This window comes from Molossus molossus, unplaced genomic scaffold (genome assembly GCF_014108415.1).
Source record: "Molossus molossus isolate mMolMol1 unplaced genomic scaffold, mMolMol1.p scaffold_m16_p_6, whole genome shotgun sequence".
NCBI classification, from domain to species: Eukaryota; Metazoa; Chordata; class Mammalia; order Chiroptera; family Molossidae; genus Molossus; species Molossus molossus.
In genome coordinates this window covers 113,291,531-113,310,985 of record NW_023425399.1, presented here as the reverse complement: position 1 = coordinate 113,310,985, position 19,455 = coordinate 113,291,531, and the positions used below count along the sequence as shown (strand labels likewise).

At 51.1% G+C, this 19,455-nt stretch overlaps 1 protein-coding gene across 3 annotated transcripts in view; it reads right to left on the bottom strand.

Annotated features, from left to right (window-relative positions):
- Positions 1-18,607, bottom strand: part of SOCS6 (suppressor of cytokine signaling 6) — a 31,311-nt gene extending 12,704 nt beyond the window's left edge. The window contains exons 1-3 of one of the 3 annotated variants that reach the window (XM_036245612.1): positions 18,556-18,607; positions 13,829-14,060; positions 13,209-13,435 (exon numbers count right to left, since the gene is read on the bottom strand). The gene's annotated coding sequence lies outside the window, so the exon portion shown is untranslated. The remainder of the gene's footprint in view (positions 1-13,208; positions 13,436-13,828; positions 14,061-18,555) is intronic. The other 2 variants (XM_036245613.1, XM_036245614.1) reach the window with 2 other exon arrangements.
- Positions 18,608-19,455: the final 848 nt, after the last annotated feature.

Sequence of the window (19,455 nt, the reverse complement as noted above, 5' to 3'; positions counted from 1 at the left end):
AAGCTACTGGCCCTCTGATTTGAAACGTTTTTCTTTTTCCTCTCCTCTCTGATGAATTTGCTCCAACTTCAGCTCCTCCCTCGATTCCTCAAGAACCTCACCTGCCCTTCCCGATGGCGTGAAACCGTCCCCCGATCACAGGCTCTGTCCTGCCTAGAATGTCCATCGGCTGTGTGTGCTCACACCTGTTTCCTTCATTAGTTGACTAATGTCTGTCATCCCAGCAGAGGGCATGTCAGTTTCTCTTCTCAGCACGTGGTCCCCAGCACCTGGCTCACCCCGGCCCGGAGAAGGTCCTCAGTCACGAACTGCGGGATGAGCAGTGGCGTGAGCGGCAGGAGGACACTGCTCCGTAGTGACGGGCACCCCGCCTGATGTATTCTGTAACTGCTCCCCCATGACCAGCATTCGCATGTAAATCAACCTCACTGAGTTTGGGGTCCTGTGGTTCTGTTTCCCACTACCCCATCCATTCCACGGAAAGCAAAAGACTAAGAACCACAGTAACAGTACTTGGTAATTCTCTACTTGATTCATTATTCCCTTTCCAAGGACCAATCCATACACGACTCAATACGTTAAACAAACAAGATCCAATTCCGGACATCAGGAACTATGAGAAGTCCCATTAGGACACGTGGTGTTGTATCTCTTCCTTTCATTTTCTCGGCAAAGTCTACTCTGGAATTTGTGAGAGTTATCTGTTTTTCTGTTTGCACTTCTAAAAATATATGCCACCAGGGATCACCATCTGTCTCATCATGCCCAAGTAAATGTTCTGCATTAGTTTTACTGCTTTTCTAATTGTAAAAACTTAAGTCTACACATATACTTGAAAATGTATATAACGTTGCAAGGGAAAAGGTTTTAGACATGACTATACATATGGGCAGCAGATAACATCTTTAAGTAATTTCACAACATCTTTTGAAAGAGCTGATTGGACGTAGGCATGCGGCCATCGTAATACCTTACACGTTACAAGACAGCATCAAACCACGTATCCGTCAACAACTGAAACAGCGTCGTCACGGTCACTTGTCAAGTGAGGAAACAGGGTCTCAGAAAGATTAAAATGTGCCCAGTGGAGTTCACTAATTTGCCCCTAGCAGATCGAAGACCCAGAGCCCGAACCTGGCTGCTGAGACATAAGCTCATCTTTTCCCCCTGCAACACGCGGCCCTGCTGGTCGGCCATCTGCTCAACCCAGAGGTTCCCAAACTTCCTGGACGCGAGCACCCCTTTGTCTTCTTAAAACTGCGGGAGGGCCAGGGAGCTTTGTCTGTGTGGGTTACACCTGCTGAAATGCACCCTCTTAGAAATGAAAAGTGAGAAGATTTGTAAACACTTAATTATCAATTCATTTCATATTTTAATATGCATTAATGTTAACAGACATAATGTTTTCATGAAAAACAAAAACGATTTCCAAACAATAGCACTCGGAGAGAGGAGTGGGTTCACAACCCTGTCCTCTCACGCGTGCACCTGTCGGACCCAGTGTGTTGCTTCAGTCAGCGTCGGGAGACGCTCCAGCCTCCTGCAGACCAAGAGCTGGGAGAGGGAGGAGCCATAACCTTTCCACATACCCTGTGATACTACACCAAAAGTCAACAAGGGATCGTTTCTATAGTTAGCTGCACCGCAGAATCTGAAACCGCAGCAAGAACCTGACTCAGACGATCATGCCTGTTCTGTAGATTTACAGACAGACACTCCTTGGTCTTAGGTAAGGCAATTCACTGCTGTCAAAATGTCAACTCGGGATCCAAGAAAACAACAATGATTTTGCAAGAAGCCCGACAAGATGATACTGGAGCTAACTTTGACATATGAACAGCAACTAGAGTCAGAAAAATTCCGAAGGACAAATGAGGGAGAAGGCGCTTCGACAGCTTAAAACCGGAGGGGAAACGAAGACCCAGAAGACGAGAAACAGACCGAGACACGTGTCAGAAGAGCATGTGACTAAGAGAACACGGTACTCTGCTGCAGGGAAGACGGATTGTTCAAAAACTGATGATGAGTGGCTGCATAACCATTTGGAAGTGCAGGGGGAAGCACGGCTTTTTAACTTTATTTCGTATTAAAAATAAATTCCAGGAGGATCAAATATGCAAACATTAAAAGTAAAAGTTGGGGGAAAACATTATAATAAAAGTCTTGCGCTGCAGAAAAGCCCTTCTACGCATAACACGAAACCTCGAATCTATAAAGACTGACCGATCTAATAACGCAAAATTTATGAATTTCTGGACTGCCAAACAACAGCATAAAGCAAAAGATAAACTGGAGAAAACGGCGAACACATATGACAAAAGACCAGTTTCTGTAACAAAGACTGTGCTTAGAAGTCAGTGCGGGAAGGCACGCGCTCCTGTAAGCAAACGGGCAAAATACCCAGACGAACAGTGCGCACACAGAGTGAGCAGGAAGAAGGAGGACAGGCAAGGAACCAAGCACGAGAGTGGTCAACATTCAAGTGACCGATCAGCACCCTAGAGAGTCATCGCAAAGACGCCAAAGGAACTTGGGGTGCCGGGAACCGTTCTAAATCCTGCGTGTGGTGGTGACATGAACAAACGCACTTGTACAAACAGCAGACAGAACACGACACAGGGTGAGTCTCACTGTATGCAAACTGCACCTCAACTCTCAAAATTCACTGAAAAGGAAATCCAAAACAAAAAAAGATAGTATCTTTCACCTGTAAATCTGAAAAGTTAAATCATGAACAGTGTCAGCAAGGGTGCGGGATACCGGGCACTAATAACTGTTTATGAATGGCACAGTCTGTAGAGGATTATTTGAAATTCTTTTCTTTTTTCTTTTTCTTTTTTTGGTGGTACGTGCCCCTAGCAGGAACCAAACCCGGGACTCTCTGGTCCGCAGACTGACGCTCAACCGCCGAGCCAAACCGGCCAGGGCGGATTATTTGAAATTCTTATCAGAACTTTAAATTTATGTATGCTTTATCCAAGTAATTATGCTATTAGGAATTTGTCTTTTGGATATATACTCATGACAAAACAAGGACATATGGAAAACGATGTTCCTACAGCATTTTTTTTTTTTAAAGGCTACTATTACTTGATCGTTTACCTAACACTGGCCCATTGTTGATAAAAATAGGTCCCATATTGGCCTGATAGGTGCTGGGCCTTAGTTTAAGCCATCTGACGAGGCTGTGTCTCCCTGAACCCTATAGCCTGTAGGTCGGTACCATGCACCCAGGGTCACCCAGCAGGAGACCAGAAGGCCTACGGTCCGTGTGTGTGTCCACCCCATCATTAACAGCTGTGCGATCTGAGAAATGACAGTATCAGTCACTCACGTCAGCTGTGTGGTTTAAATGTGTTCATATGGGTGATGCCCTTTAAAACAGGTCCAGCGCACAGGAGGCTGGACAGGAGCTTGAGGCGAATAGCAGTAGTAACAACAGGAATATTCCCACTGCACAGATGGGGAAGCTGAGGCAGAGATTAAGGCTCTTGCCTAAAATCAAACAACTGACTCTATAGAATGAGCCCATTCAATCGCTACACAGACGTCTACTGCCTAATTCATTCTGGTAGAAACACAGACTTAAGTATCTTCCGAGAAAGCAACAATAATCCACATCAACCATCAGTGGACTCGTTTAATAATCTATCAATACACTAAAACACTATGCAGACAAAAGAAGTGTTGGAAAAAGGCAAGCTACAAAACGAAACGCAAATGTGACCCCATCTGTGTGTGTCTCTGTAGCGTAAATGTCTACAAGGACACCCACATACCAGTGATCACCTCCGGTGACCAGAAAAAGGCGCCCAGAGTCCCAGCAGTCACATATTTTCTACATTCGATCTTTCTGGACCCACTGGGCAGGTTTTATTTGACCACAGCACCACCACCCATCCACGCTCACGGAAGACAGGCGGGTGCAGGTAACAGAATGGGTGTCTGTTTCAGCCCCTGGAACTGTGAGAAGCAGGTCAGAGGTGTCCACACATTCCTCGGTCCTTCTTTCTAAACCTTCCCGAACTGTTCCCAGTTCTTCCTGCCTTCTAGTCCATGACCAGTCTTCACCCCCCACCTCGCCTCCCTCCGTGGCCCTCACACCTCAGCTCGGACCCTGGCTTCCCTCCTTCACAACTCGGACTCTTCCGCTGGCTCTGTGCTGTGGACACCAGGAATGAACGCCTCGCCCGGCCAAACGCCCCACAGCTGACAACCCTCGTGCCTGAGTGCACCCCACACAGCAGGTGGCGCTCCTCAGCCACTCCAGTTCTGCGAATGCCCGCGACGTCAGCCCACCTCTGCCGCTCGCCTGCCTTACTGCGTCACTCCAGGCAGCATCGCTCCTGGTCCTGGTACTGATACGCCGCCGCCCTGTCTGGAAAAGCATCAGGAGACAGCTGCCAGCCACAGTGAGACCAAAGGACGGGAAATCAGGTCTGCAAACCCGCCAGCTCCTCAGGTTCCAGGACAGAGTATGAGCAAAGGTGGTAAAAGAAACACTGAGGATGCTGCCCTCCCTGAGAGACGCCCGGCTCCCACAGGAGGAGGGGAGGGTCCTATCGCCCCGCTGCTTCTGTTACGGACATACCGCCACCACCGCCACCGCCGCCACCCAATCAGAGGGTACCACGTGCTAAGAAATGCACATGACACTTCTTGAGTCTCCCCGCATCTCTATTTGGAAGGTTCCAGCTATATCTCCTTTGTAGAGAAGAACACACCGCACCTTAGGAAGGTCAGCGACTGGCCCACGGTCACAAAGGAAGCTGCCGAGACACAGACACGGTGCCGACCCCTCGGAGCACGAGCAGAAACCACCACCTGTCTGCCGGCGTGAACACAACACGGGGCGCGGGGGACAGAGCCCGTGATCCAGAGCCCAGTTCTGCAGCCACGGGGCCTGAGCTCAGACCACGTCCACTCCTTCCTGAGGACCCTGCGCACCCACGCCTCAGGTTTCTCATCTGAAAGTGGGAATAAGGAACGTACATACCCAGGGGGTGATGGAGCAAAGAGGGCGATAAATCCTCTCTGCAGAACGAGGCTCCGAAGCGGGGCCCCCTGTCCAAGGTGACAACAGTCCAGCGCTTCGAAGACAAACAGTACCAACCGAGAAACTTACTCCCGAAAACCCCTCAGCTTTGGACTTCACTAAAATTCCAACTCTTGTGCCCCAAAACGCCTTGCGGAGAGAGAGACAAGCCAGACTGGGAGGAAATATTTGCACATCATATATCTGATAAGGGATTTGCACCCACAACACACACGCACACGTATATATATATAAGACAAATAACCCGATATTTACAAGGGGCAAAAGACTGAAATAGACCGTTTACCAAAGGCACACAGATGACTAATAACCACAAGAAAAGGTGCTTAGCAGTGCTGGTCACTGGGAACCTAACTAAAAACCACATGAGATACCACCACACGCCGCTGAGAACGCTGGGCCCTGGCTTCAGCGAGCATCTAGAGGCACCGGGGCCTCGTCACTGCCGGCGGGAACGTGAAATCGACTGGTTTTCAAAGGTTTTTCTTTCTTTCTTTTTCTTTTTTTTTAATTACTGCGGGGAAAAGAACTTAAATATACAGAACAAAAAGATCTCTGGTACGGCAGGTACATTCCAGACCTCAGAAACCACTCCGTGTGGGTCCCCACAGGTCACTTTCTTTTCTCTGCACCTGCACAGGACTGTGTCCGACGACGTTTGTTGGTGGCACCCTGACCGACAGAAGTTTCTCTTTTTATTTCCGTCGAAGGCGTCAGTGTTCCCTTATTGTTTGCCCTTCTGTCATCCTAAGAAATCCCCTGACACTTGACAGCATCGGATGCGCCTGTGTTTCCCAGAAAAGCACTTCGGTTGTGCTTTTTGGGTGTGAGCCCTTGGTTAATCTCGTCTTGGTTGATGTGGGAGGCAGGGAACAGGACGCATCTTCCCACATGAGTAACCAACACATTCCCAGGAAAACAGCGACCCTCGGAAGAATCAAAGACGTCCAAATGAAAACAGGAACGGTTTTTCACAAGTCACGTCAGCAAAGGTGTATCTAAATGATGATATTCCTTACCCGAAGATGACTTTACAGAGTTGTAAAAATATAACTTGGACATCTACAACTCTTGAAAACAGTCATACAGCCCTGGCCACTGTTGCTCAGTGGTTACAGCACTGGCCCAACACTGAAGGGTTGTGGGTACAATTCCTGGTAAAGGGCATGTACCTGGGTTGCAGGTTCGATCCCTGGCCTGCTTTGGGCGCATGTGGGAGCCAACGATCACATATCTCTCTCACATCGACGTTTCCCTCCCTCTCTGTCTCTCCCTCCCTCTCCCTGCCCCTCCCAAAAAATTAATGGAAAACAATAACCTGGGGTGAGGATTGACAACAAAAATATAAATATATATTCACATAGTACTGGGTGACCCAGCAATGCTATTTTTATAAATCTTACAGAAATAAGATGAAACCAAAGCATAACATCCCCAGCACTGGCATATATGATGAAACTACAAATGTAAATCGTAACTATCAGAAGCATTCTCGTTTCCAACAGTATGAGAACCGTACACAAAACCCGCACATCTACACAACGGGGCTTGCGGGAACTGAAACTGATATTTGCCCAGCGTTATAAATAACACAGGGAAAGTTCATATTGTTCATTAGTTAAGCGAAAAAAAAAAACACAGGAAACAAAACCGTATGCGAAGTGCGGTCTCGATTCTGGGGGGAGAACAGGGAGGAAAACCGGGCCAGTGAGAACCATAGTGGAACCGTCCACCGGACCGCACCAGTTCTGTACATGGTACTCTCAAAATATTATCCAATAAACACAGGCATTTTTATAAGGATAAAGTGTGTGAGCTCATTCGCTCCTTTTGTTAAAGGGATGGGCCGAGCAAATCATCAGTTACAGTCAAACGCAAGGCCTTTTCTTAGCGTCCAGTGACCCCATGACGGCCGAACGAAAACATCAATCGGCGGGCACGAGCATTGCGTTCTTTTTGTTTTACTGGTACCTAGGCTGACCTCCTCCTCCTCTTCACCCCACCCGAAATAACTTTTTGCAAACATAACATTGGCCTGAAATGTTCCAAGTCTAAAAGACAAGAGTAATAGCCCCAGCTCTTCGGTGTACCCCGTCCCTCCTTACTCAGCTAATTTTCCACAATTAATCATGATCATTCCCCAGCCCAGACCCTCAACTCCCTTCCTCCACTCGTCTTTGAAAAGCCCTCCTGGCAAAACCACCACAGGGGGTGATTCCAACCCCGCGTGGGCCAGGCCTGCGCCCCTCCCGGGGGTGAGGCTGCAGAAACCTACGACCACTGCTCAGCCTCACTTCACGTCACGACCATGCACTTCGGGGGAGCCGCCACGCTGCGGGGAAATCAAACTGCGTTCCCTGGGCCACTCACTGTCTCCCTGTGCTTGACCGCTTCCCAGGGTCCTCACACCTCCTGCCCTTGCTGCCCCGTCTTCCGGCTCAGCCGAGGCCCAGCTTCCTGTTTCAGAGAAAATGAAAAACATCCCAAGAAAACCTCCAGCGCCAACGCCACTTCCAGCAACCTGGGGACACGGGTTTCCGTACCCACTGCCATCCGGTGGCGGCGGGTGCACACAGTCTGCTAAAGGCCCCCCTACCTGCACGCGTGACCAACTCCACCGCCCAACAGCAACCCTCTGCGGGACCTCTCCTAAACACGTCGCTTCTCACGTGTGTGAACACACTGTTGGCGCCCCTTTCCCTGCCCGCTGTGGGTGGGGAGAGGGCTCCCCGTTTAATCCCCGCTGCAGTGCAGGGACACCCTGGGAAAGCATGCACACCCAAGGCCCACCACTGCGTCTCCATTTCCTCACAGCACAGAGACCCCCCCATCATCACTACACAGGAACTGCTCTCGAGCTCACCGATGACGTGCACCCCGCAAACCCAGCACAATCCTCAGTCCTTCCCGCGGGCAGGCGTCGGCAGCCGTCGACGCAGCGGGTCCCGCCCAGACCACCTCCATCTCTTCGCTCTGGAGGTCCCCGGCACTCGGCTTCGGTCATCTCTCCTCCTCGTGCACCCGTCTCCTTATCGACCTCACGCATTCGCTCTCATGCTTTAAGTGACGCTGAGCTGTGGTCCGCTCCCGAGTTTCCCTCTTTAGGAAGCCCAGTGACCACCAGCCCTGTCCTTGGCGTGGGCCCTCTGCTGTCCTGGAGACCCCTGAGATCTAACGTGTTCCGAAGGAAGCCGTCCTCTGTTCCAGCCCACCCCACCTGCTCTGCCTGCAGCCCTTCCCACTCGCCCCGTGGCCGCCCCAGTCTTCCAACGGCTGCGACCAAAGCCTCTGGAATCACCCGTGGCTCTTCTGTTTCTCTCACACGCCACCTCCAGAAGGTCCCCAATCCCCCATCTCAGCTCTTCAGAAATCGTGCAAAACCTAATCGCGCACACCACGTGCTGGTCCAAGCTACTGACTATCTCACCGGCCTCCTGGGGTGTCCTGGCTCCCCCCTTGGTCTCCTACGTGCCTTCCCAACAAGGCGCTGGTGCTCGGGGAGTCGCGCAAACACTGACACCCGGGCGACGGCGGGATCCCGAGGGGTCCGTTCCCTCGGGCCCAGGAGTCTCGTGTCCCCCGCAGCGACCATGGAACCGCGCCGGGCGGACAAGTTAGTGAGCACACAGGGGGAAATCTCTGGCTCACGTTCTTGAGAACTACATGCACAGAAAGCCAACTGACACGGAGCACAGGCGACGGAATTGCTCTGCCTTCTCTTCCAGCCTCGAGATCCCACCACAACAAGCTAGTATTTTGGAAAGCAGCAGGAATTCCTGCAGGGCTACAAAAGTGAATCAAGAAATGGAAAGATAACCAAGTGAAGAAGAGTGGACTTGCCCTGGCCGGTGTGGCTCAGCGGTTGAGCGTCAGCCTGTGGACCAGAGAGTCCCGGGTTCAGTTCCCACTAGGGGCACATACCACAAAAAAAATAATAATAATAAATAAATAAAAAATAAGAAGAGTGGACTTGCCCTGGCCGGTGTGGCTCAGTTGGTAGGAGCGTCTCGTATACCAAAAGGTCGAGGGGTTCAATTCCCAGTCGGGGCACATACCCAGGTTTCAGGTTCGATCCCTGGGTGGGGTGCGTACGGGAGGCAACACACCCATGTTTCTCTGTCTCCCTCTCCCTTCCTCTCTCTCTAAAATCAATAAAACCACATCCTGGGGTGAGAATTTTTTTAAAGAAGTGCGCTTGAAGTTGTCACGGAATTTAAAATTTAATACATTAAAAATAAATGTATAATGAAAGCAAAAGCTCGAATAAATTTTCAAGCGACTCACTCCTGCTTGTGCGGCAGCACGAAGCCGCCGCGTGGCCTGGCTGCACCTCCCGCGCCAGTTCTCCCGGACAGACAGACCGGTCTCCACACATGCCAGGCTCCGGCAGCACCTGATTCCGTGAACTAAAACTACGCACGTACTCAGATAAAACTACGCATACTCAGCTAGGAAACCTGCAGGGAACGTGACGTGAGCACGTCGAAGCATCGTTTCCTACAACGGTGTTCAGTGCATTCCTATTAAATTGACTATGAGACACATGTTCAGAAATTCAATCATTTAAAATATTATTGGAGCCGGCTTATAAAACTTAGTTAATTTGCTCATTTGGATTTAACATCTTGGATTTAAAAAGTAGGACACTTACATAACAAGTCATCGTTGTCTTTATATATGTGCATGTTAAATTTTAATGTACACAGTTTTACCCCTTCCTAGGCACTTGCCAACGTTTTAGCTAAAAGCACAGTAAATTCCCTAAATAATCTCACCACGATGACCTCCGGTGAAAAGGAATGACCTCACTGTTTAAACTACCGAGCAGATAAGACCCTTGGAGAATTTTTAACAAATGTTGACAATTAAGTAGGGCCCAAAGATCAGCCTGCTGTACCAAACAGGACAAGTTCTTTTTTTTTTTTTATCCTCACCCGAGGACATTTTTTTCCATTTTTTGTACAGATAGAGTGGGAGGGAGAGAGAAGAAGGGAGAGAGAGAGAGAGAAACATCGACGTGAAGGGACACATCGAGTGGCTGCCACCCGCACGACCAACCAGGGCCGGGGACAAACTGCAACCGAAGCACGCGCCCTTAGCGGGAACCGAACCCGGATCTCTCCGGACTGCAGGCCGACGCTCTAACCGCTGAGCCAAACCAGCCAGGGCAGGACAAGTTCTTTCACTACATTTCATTCTTCAAAATTCAAAGTTGTTTGTTTCAAAATCTCTTAGACACATTGAACTACTAGAGCAAAAACTTTTAACTCCTAAAGGCAACATGCACATAAAAATAACTGACCAGTGCCATGGCCGGTGTGGCTCAGTTGGCTGGGCATCGTGCACAAAGCTGCCGGCTGGGTTCCTGGCGGGGGCGTGCAGGAGGCAACCCATTGATGTTTCACTCTCTCTCCCCCTCTCCCTTCCTCTCTCTCTAAAAAAAAATCAATAAAAAATCCTTTAAAAAAAGTAACTGAAAAATGACACAAATGTTGTGAATGCTCTCAGCCTTTAAATCATAACACAAAAGCTCCAATTCCAAGAGCAAAGTATCAACTACTCAAATGCTTCTGCGTAGAATGTGTCAGAGTTGTTCATTCAGTTTGCACTAGAGAACGTGAGCTTGCACTTAAGGTCGTCTTTCCTCATGTTCCACAAGCAAATTGAGAAGAGCAGATTTGGGGTACAAAAACTAATTCACGTAAGATTTACTAAATGTACATTAAGAGCAAATGGAAACCTCACTCACTAATCCTCAGAGATAAAGGGGACCCCTGGGGAGCACTAATTATTCAAATTAATAATATAGCCCTAGTCACAAATAACATAAAAATCTTGCAAAATGGAAAACATTAGATGCATTGCAAACTGATAGCTGTCAAACGTAATCAGTTGTTGTGAGTTGCCCCGGACGTGAAAACGGTCCAGCTTGGAGTCACCTGTCACCCCACCACAGAGCAGCAGACCTTTCATGCTGCTGTTACACGGAGCTCAGCAACGGAGACACGTCTGCATGAGGGCACCCGCCGAAAACACACTGAATACCTTCATTTAAAGAAAACGTAGCGCCCTGGCCAGTTTGGCTCAGCAGTGAGAGCGTCGGCCTGCGGACCAATGAGTCTCAGGTTCGATTCCGGTCAAGGGCATGTACCTGGGTTGCGGTTCGTCCCTGGCCCTGGTCGGGTCATGTGGGTGGCAACCAGTCAATGTGGCTCTCTCACATGGATGTTTCTGTCCGTCTCTCTGTCTTCTCTGTCTCCCTCCCACTCTATCTGACAATAGAAAAATATCCTCAAATGAGGAATCAAAAAATAAAGAAAAATTAGGTTTGAGTTCCCCCCAAGGTAAAGGCTTTAATAGTCACTGATGCTAGGAAAACAAACAACTAAAAAGAACAGAGAAACTGTGCATGAGCTTATGAAACACATACTTCTTTACCTCCACTCTCTCCCCCTTCCCCAAAACAACCGCAAGGACAGTGAGAAGTGGAAAGCAGCCCTGGCCGGTTTGGCTCAGCGGTTAGAGCGTCGGCCTGCAGTCCAGAGAGACCCAGGTTTGGTTCCCGCTAAGGGCACGTACCTCGGTTGCAGTTTGTCCCCGGCCCTGGTTGGTCGTGCGGGTGGCAGCCACTCGATGTGCCCCTTTCACGTCGATGTTTCTCTCTCTCTCTCTCTCTCTTCCTCTCTCTCCCTCCCACTCTATCTGTGCAAAAAATGGAAAAATGTCCTCAGGTGAGGATAAAAAAAAAGAGGAAAGCAGATGATTGCGGTGCTGACTGGCTCGGGGAGCTGGAGAAGCCGACATCGAGGTCTGCTGGACGGGAAGGCAACAAAACACACCTAAGAAAGGGCGTCCCGGATCTGAAACAAGGCACACGCGATTTATTGTTCAAAGTGGGGGGGGGGAGAATGGTTTGAAAACAAAAACTCCTAGAGCCAACATTAAAATTCAAAAGAAGAAAAATCAAGGGGGAAAAAAAAAGCTGATTTTTAAAAAACGGAGAAAAAGAGCTAAAAAAATGAATATTATCAATTCAGGAAGTCCAACACCCCACAAAGAGCTTCAGTCGGGAAAGGAAAAACATTCAAGGGGAAGAAGTTATAAAAGAACTTTTAAGCATTGGCCAGAACCAAAGAATACAGGGGTACAGAGTCTAAGCACCCAAGAAAGGCTCACTCCATCCGAAAAAGAAAAAGTAACAAGCATATCAGCGCAACCTCTGAGCACCTAGGGTGACACAGAGGCACCACACAGCATCCAGAAAGAGAAAGAAGGACACAAACGACCGGGACGTGGACAGCAGCCGGCTGGGAGGCGGCCCTGAGGCCGGCGGGCCATCGCCTTCCGTCCCGGGACACCGACGGGTGGCAGGCACACATTGTCGGTGGCCTCGGTGTCTCTCTCGGCAGCCCAGCAGGGGCATGACTGGCTCTGGACAACGGGCTGTGAGCAAACGCACTTGCAACCCCCCTGTGCCAGCCTGTGACCTGTCAGCTCTCCCTGCGTCTGCGGTGGCAGCCTGAGCCCTGGGTGATGGGAGGGGACACCGGTGAGAGCAGGCTGGATCCCAAGGAAGATGCCAGAGCCCCAGGCCCACAGCAGATGATGTGGACGTGAGAAACACACCTTTACGTGTTGCCGAGATTTCAGTCAGACTGCCACGGACTCCACTGGTAACCTAGAAATCTAAGGCAGCCGACTGTACCTCAAACATGTACAACACAGACATTTTCCGACACAGGAGCTGTCAAACATACACACGACCCCGCCCCATCACCTGTCTAAGCAGTCACCAGGAGGATGAGCTCCATCAAATCAAGGGAGTAAACTAAGAAACAGCAAGCAGGCAGAGAGGAGAACAGGCTCTCTAGGCGGATGACACAGCCCCGGTTTGATCCATTATCTGAGATAACGTCCCTGTCATCGCTACGGCTCTTCCCAATCAAACGTAGGTCACCCTCCAAGAGCCGGCTCATCTGTGCCATCCTCCAAGAAGACACAGACCCAAACTCCCTTGCTCCCAGGAGGAGAGAAAACATCCGGCATCGATGCAGAGATGAGCTGCACACACCAGGCTCCACCAGACCTGCCACGTGGTCCGTGACCGTGGGCAGATGATGTGGCCACTCCTGGTCTTCACCTTCCTCCTCACCTGGGTAAGGACGAAGCTGGGCAATGCTCAGGAGGTTCCTTCTAATTCTACAACGAAGTCATTCTGCAAACGTGCCAAACCACTCCAGTCCCAGGGCAATTTTGGCACACGCTTACGTAAGGAGTCTGCGGTGGCTGGTGATGAGCTTCTTCCCTAAGTCTGTGCGCCTTCACTTTCAAAGCAATGTCAACAGAGAAAGATGACTACTGTCGAAAGGACAATATTTCCTTTAAAACAGAAATGAAGTCTTAATAACAAATACCTTCATTACTATAAACATCAAGACAAAATTCACAAAAGGAAGATCACACAGTCACAAGCCTGCCGGGCAGGGGGCGTCCCCCTTGAAAGGTGTATCGCTGCTACTTCAACCCCCAGTGTGCTGCTGCAGCAGCCCAAACAGCCACCACAGTTCAAGCGTGGGCGGCGCCGGATGGAGCACCTGGCGCACACACCTCGTCTACACAGTTCTGAAAACTGTTTTCGATGAAAGTGTTATTTAATATGAACCACATAGTCCTCTGCCTTAGAGAAAACCTTTAAACACGAGTGTGCATGTTAAATACTCTCTCCTTCTGCCCCTGAACTGCATAGACAGCTGCTCCTTCAGATAAGCTTACCTGTCGGGAATTTCAGGAAGGCATAGTGACACCTTCGGGGTTCAGCGGTGCTCGGACAACTGCTTGTCTCCCAGGCCTTCGGACCCGACCTCGTCGTCTTCCTTCTCCTCGTTCTGTCTTCTCTACTCAGTGGTCTGCTCCCAGCGACAAGAGGACAGCCACCGCGCCCCAAGCATAGTCTCCGAGTGTGGTGCCCTTCGAATAATTTCAAGGGACAGGTTCAGTGTGATGGCTGTGAGGGGCGAGAGAACAATGTCAACACAGTAGGAGACACACATGCAGGACCCTCTTTGTTCTCGACCCCCCACCATGCCCAAGGGCCAAGGAACCCAACTTCCGGCTCACACCGCAAGCACCTGTCCCCCCACACTGCCAGTGGCTGGCACCATTAACACCCCTGTGGGCTCCCACTCTCTTTTGTTCCCATTTTTCTTGTCCCTTTGGCCTCTCGCCCCTCCCCCACACAGGGCTTCCTTAACAAGAAAAACCAAGTCTTACGTGGATGTTGCTGATAAACCAGGAAACTCCTTTTATCTGATCACAGTATTATTTTTAATTATTACTATTAGCACTTATTATATGCCAGACACTGAACTCACACGTCTACATGCATTGTCGCATTTAATTTTCACACCAATGCTAAGAAAGGCACGATTTTTACAGAGAAAGCAAATAAGACTTACAGTTTATTTTTTAAAAAAACCTAACCTTATAAAGAACTCATAAAACTCATCACCCCCCCAAATCCAATTAAAAATTGGCAAAGAACCTGTATAGACACTTCTCCAAAAAGGACATACAGATGGCCAACAGACATATGAAAAGGATCTCAACATCACTAATCATCAGAGAAATGCAAATCAAAACCACAATGAGATCCTACCTCACACTGTCAGAAGGACCATCATCAATAAGTCAACAAGCAAGTGTTGGCGAGGATGTGGAGAAAAGGGAACCCTGGTGCAGTATTTGTGGGAATGTAGACCAGGCAGCCACTGTGGAAGACAGTGTGGAAGTTCCTCAAAAAATTAAAAATGGAACTGCCTTGTGACCCAGTGATCCCACTTCTGGGAATAAAGCTGAAGAAACCTGTAACACTGGTTCCGAAGAATACATGCACCCCTATGTTCACTACAGCACTATTTACAAAAGCCAAGATTTGGAAGCAGCCCAAGTGAACATCAGTACATGAATGGACAAAAAAGCTGTGGTACATTTACACAGTGGAATACTACTCAGCCATAAAAAAGAAGGAAATCTTGCCCTTTGTGACAATGTGGATGGACCTGAAGATTATTATGCTAAGTGAAATAAGCTATTCAGAGAAGGACAAATATTATTCCACATATTATTTAACTTATATGTGGAATCTAATAAACAAAATAAACTAACAAATAAAAGAGAAACAGACTCATAGATAGAGAACAGACAGACAGCTGTCAGAGGGGTGGGAGTTGTGGGGCCGGGTAAAATAGGTGAAGGGATTAAGAAAAAAAAAATCATAGATACAGACAACAGCATGGTGACTTCCAGGAGGAAGAGGGTGCAGGGGTGCGAAAGAGAACAAAGGGGGGATATAGGGTGATGGAAGGAGACTTGACTTGGGGTGGTGAACGTGTAATACAATGGACAGATGGTGTATTACAGAACTGTGCACCTGAGGGTCACTGATGTCACCCCAATAAATTCAATTAGAAAACAAATCTAAACAAATAAATACCCTATGAATTCTGCAGAACCAGACAGAAACCCTGTAACCCACGGCAGAGCCTGGATTTTACGTTAAAGAAAATACGCTCACAGTAATTCTGTCAAATGGATGCGTATCCCCACGTCAGTCCCCTATGAGGACAGACCCAGAGGGGATGCACGGTGTGTTCAAAGCTAGTCACCAAGGTTCTTTCCTAAAGATCCGACACGTCCAACATGTCCTCCGGGCGCCAAAGTGAGATCTTAAATTACTCTACCTAGTTTGTTTACTCTTGAAACACCACCAAGGCCAGCGGTCACCGAAAAACAACTGTTCCACGTAAATACACGTAATTTGATGTTTGTGGGAGACATCGAAGACCCTGAGCTTCAAGGGGGATGTGCCCTCAGCCCCCAAGCTTTCGGTACTAATAGGCACAAGCAATGAACCGTGGAACTAAAGACGTTCCGCTGTTTCCAGCTCATCACTACCTGGACAACGCTTTAGATCAGCTAGCCACACACACACACACACACACACACACACACACACGTCTCCCCTTTCTACCGCACACACTAGGCCTAAAGTCCTCCGTGTAGAAGGAGCGACTGCACACCAGGCCTCCAGCACCACAGAGGCACCAAGCGGGAGGAGGTGAGGAAGGAGGGCGGGAACAGAAGCCGACAACCTTCCCTTCCCACGGCTGATGCAGCACACAGCCAACAGCCAAAGGTGATCTGAGCTCTGGGTCATTTAACTGCCTACCCTCATGAAGAATCAATACAGATGCGCGCACACACTACCTATACCGGATTGTATAAATAAAGACCACACTTCAACGTGGTTGTGTACCGACCCATTTCGCATGGCTGCCTATTTCTGGGAGAAACAGTAGCTGCCACAAACTTGGAAACGGACTTTCAACATTTCCTTTTCTTCGGAGCATATTACTTTTTAAATAGTATCACACAATGACTGCCCTGAGCAAAATAAAAGATACAATTAGCAACACAAGTTTCCCGACAACTGACCACAGTGGAGAAAACTACCAGTTAGTTATCTGTGAGGAGTGAAGTTACATAACAAGACAGTCTTAAGGTATTTGCTTCTGTTTCCTAAAAAGAGCCTTTAAAAGGAACCCTCAGGCCTGAGAAATGAGCTGGAATCCAGTCTGTACAGCCGGGCTTTTCCTCCCAAGTCAACGGCACCCGAATCTCTTCTCCCCGACTCCCTGCAAGGAGGGCACCAGGGGATGCCTGGGGGGGTGTCCCTGGACCCTGTGGCAGTCATATTTAAGGCCTACCGGTCTGCCCATTAAAAGGAGGAGCAAGGGACAGGGTACTTCGCACCAACTCAGAAGATATTTAAGGATCATAATAAAGAGGAAAAGTGTTCTGCCCTGGCCAGTTTGGCTCAGCAGTTAGAGCGTCATGGGTTCGATTCCGGTCAAGGGCACATACCTCAGTTTTGGTTCGTCCCTAGTCCTGGTCAGGGGCATTCAGGAGGCAACCAATGGATGTGTCTGTCTCACATAGAAATCTGTCTGTCTGTCTCTCTCCCCTTACTACTCTATCTGATGATAAATGGAAAAATATCCTCGGATGAGGATTTTTTTAAAAAAAGAGGAAAAGTGTTTCAAAGAGATGCGGAAAGGAACCCTAAGAAGGACAAAGGTTCAGGTGAATAATCTGGCTGATCCTCACCCAGACTGAACAGTGACAAGCACTTGCCAAACCCCAGAGAATAAGTTCTAAAATTCCTTATCAAGTCCCATCAGAGAGCCAGCTTCTCCAAAGGCGAGCAGAGAGTATTATTATGGACCGTGCTGGAGCCAAAGGGATGAGGCCACGCAGTCCCCTGAGTCAGGGACTCTGAACTTTACCACCTGCAGCCAGGTGAGCAGCAGAGAAGTCAGGAGCAGGGGGAAAGTTCCATCACAGGCTACGCTTTGGGGCTTTACCTATGAAGCTTGGTCAAGCACGCCATGCCTCATGCCATGCCTGTTTTTAAACAACGTTTGCTTCTCCACAGCACTAAAGATGCCACTTAAAAGTCATTCATTCAACCAGGTGGAGCCTATTTTCTGTTGTGGTATCTGCTGCTTAAGGAAAGAGGCAAGAGAAAGGCATGCCTCCCGCAGCTGAGAACACCCGGAGATTTCAGGGAGAAGGAGGCGCAGTCTACTTTTGTTTGACTGCAAATGTTTGCTTTCCAGTGAACACGTTCGATCCGAGACGTGTTTGGGGGCCGTTCCGTGTCTCGTTCACGTTATCACCGGGATGCCCATCGCCTGGTCCAGGGAAGGTGGTCACGGGACGTCTGTGGCCGTGAATTCAACCTCGTGCGCTTCCTTCCCGGAAGCCCGGGTGTTCCCACCTGGCCCTCAGTTCCAGAAAGTGGGGCTGGAACCCCGAATTCCACGTCCCGACTCCACGTGACGCTGGCACACAGACCCCTGCACACACTCCGAGTTTGGTGCCAGGACCCGCTCTGGGAAATGTCAAGTCTCGCTCCACGAGGAGCCACCACGGTGTCCCCGAAGTTGCCAACTCCTGAAGCAAACTGGAAACCGCGGCCTGCCCCGGCTCCAGGGGAACCCCCGGGACCCCACGATCCCCGCGGCCAGGACGCGAATTCTCCCCGCAGCGGCCCCGCGCAGAGCAGCCCGGCCCGGCCGCCGCCGCCCCGCCGCCCGGCCCGGCCCCGAGCGCGCAGGCCCCGCGCCGCCGCCCCAGGCCTCGCCGAGCCCCGGCCTCCCCGGCGGCTGCGGCCACAAAGGCGGCGGCCGGCCCGGCGCGCGGCGGCCCGGGAGGCCGAGGTCGGGCGAGCGGCGGCGGAAGCAGGCCTCGGCCCTCCCGCCGTCCCCGGACGCCGCTCCCGCCCGCCGGCCGCCGAGGACGCGCAGGGCCTGGCGCCCGGCCCCGGGGAGCAGCGGCCGCCTCCGGCCCGGCCCCGCGCCCCGGGGAGAGCGCCCGCGGCCGGTCACCCAGGAGGCGGCAGCCGCGCCGGCGGCCCGGCCCGACCCCGCAGAGCTCACCGGAGGCGGCCGCTCCGCTCCCTCGCCCAGCGCCGGCGCGACTGCCGCTCGGCCTCCTCCGCGGCTCCTCCCCCGCCGCCTTCCTCCTCCTCTTCCTCCTCCCTCCGCCCTCCCGCCCCGCCGGCCGCCCCGCGCCCACTCCTCGGCCCGCGGCGCAGGCGGGCGTCCGGCGCGGGGGGCGGGCGCGCGGGGGCCGTGCCGGGGAAAGGGGGCGCGCGGGACGCGGGGGGCGCGCGAGGGGCGGTGGGGAGCGGGAGGCCCCGGGGGCGGTGCCGGGGGCGGGGGCGCGGCGGCGGGGACGCGCGCGGGGCGGGGCGCGCGGGGCCGGAGTGGGCGGAGGGGCGCGCGCGGCGGCGGGGACGGCCCGCGCTGCAGTGGGGTCTCCCTGGAGGCTGCTCGGGTCGCGGACCTCGGGGGCCAGCCTGGGGCCCGGCCATCGCCGTGGGACAGCCCTGCGCCCCCCGGCGTCGGCCCCGGCCCCCAGGCTCGCTCACCTGGCCCGGCGACCCCCTGTCCCCGCGGGGCGGGAGGGACGGGGCAGCTGGGCCGCCTGGGGAGGCCCTTCCCACACTTCCTCTGGCTCAACCGTGAAGTGCGCTTTTCGTAGAAAACTTAGCCTGTTTCAGGCCATCCGCCCGCTTCTCCTTCAGTCCTGTCGGGGTTTCTCCAAGGAAGTTAGTTCGCTCCGGTTTGCGCGCTGGAGCCAAGGTACCAGGAGGCCGGTAACGTGATCGGGTCCTTGGAAATTGGCTGCATGTGCTACTGATGTGTAGCAATAACAGCACATTTGATTTTTGTCAATGGGAGTCCACAGGACAAGGTTTGTTTCTGTTTTGGTGAGAAGCGATTCCAGAGAAATAACATTAATATCTAACTTGAGTTACTGTTAACGTTGAAAAC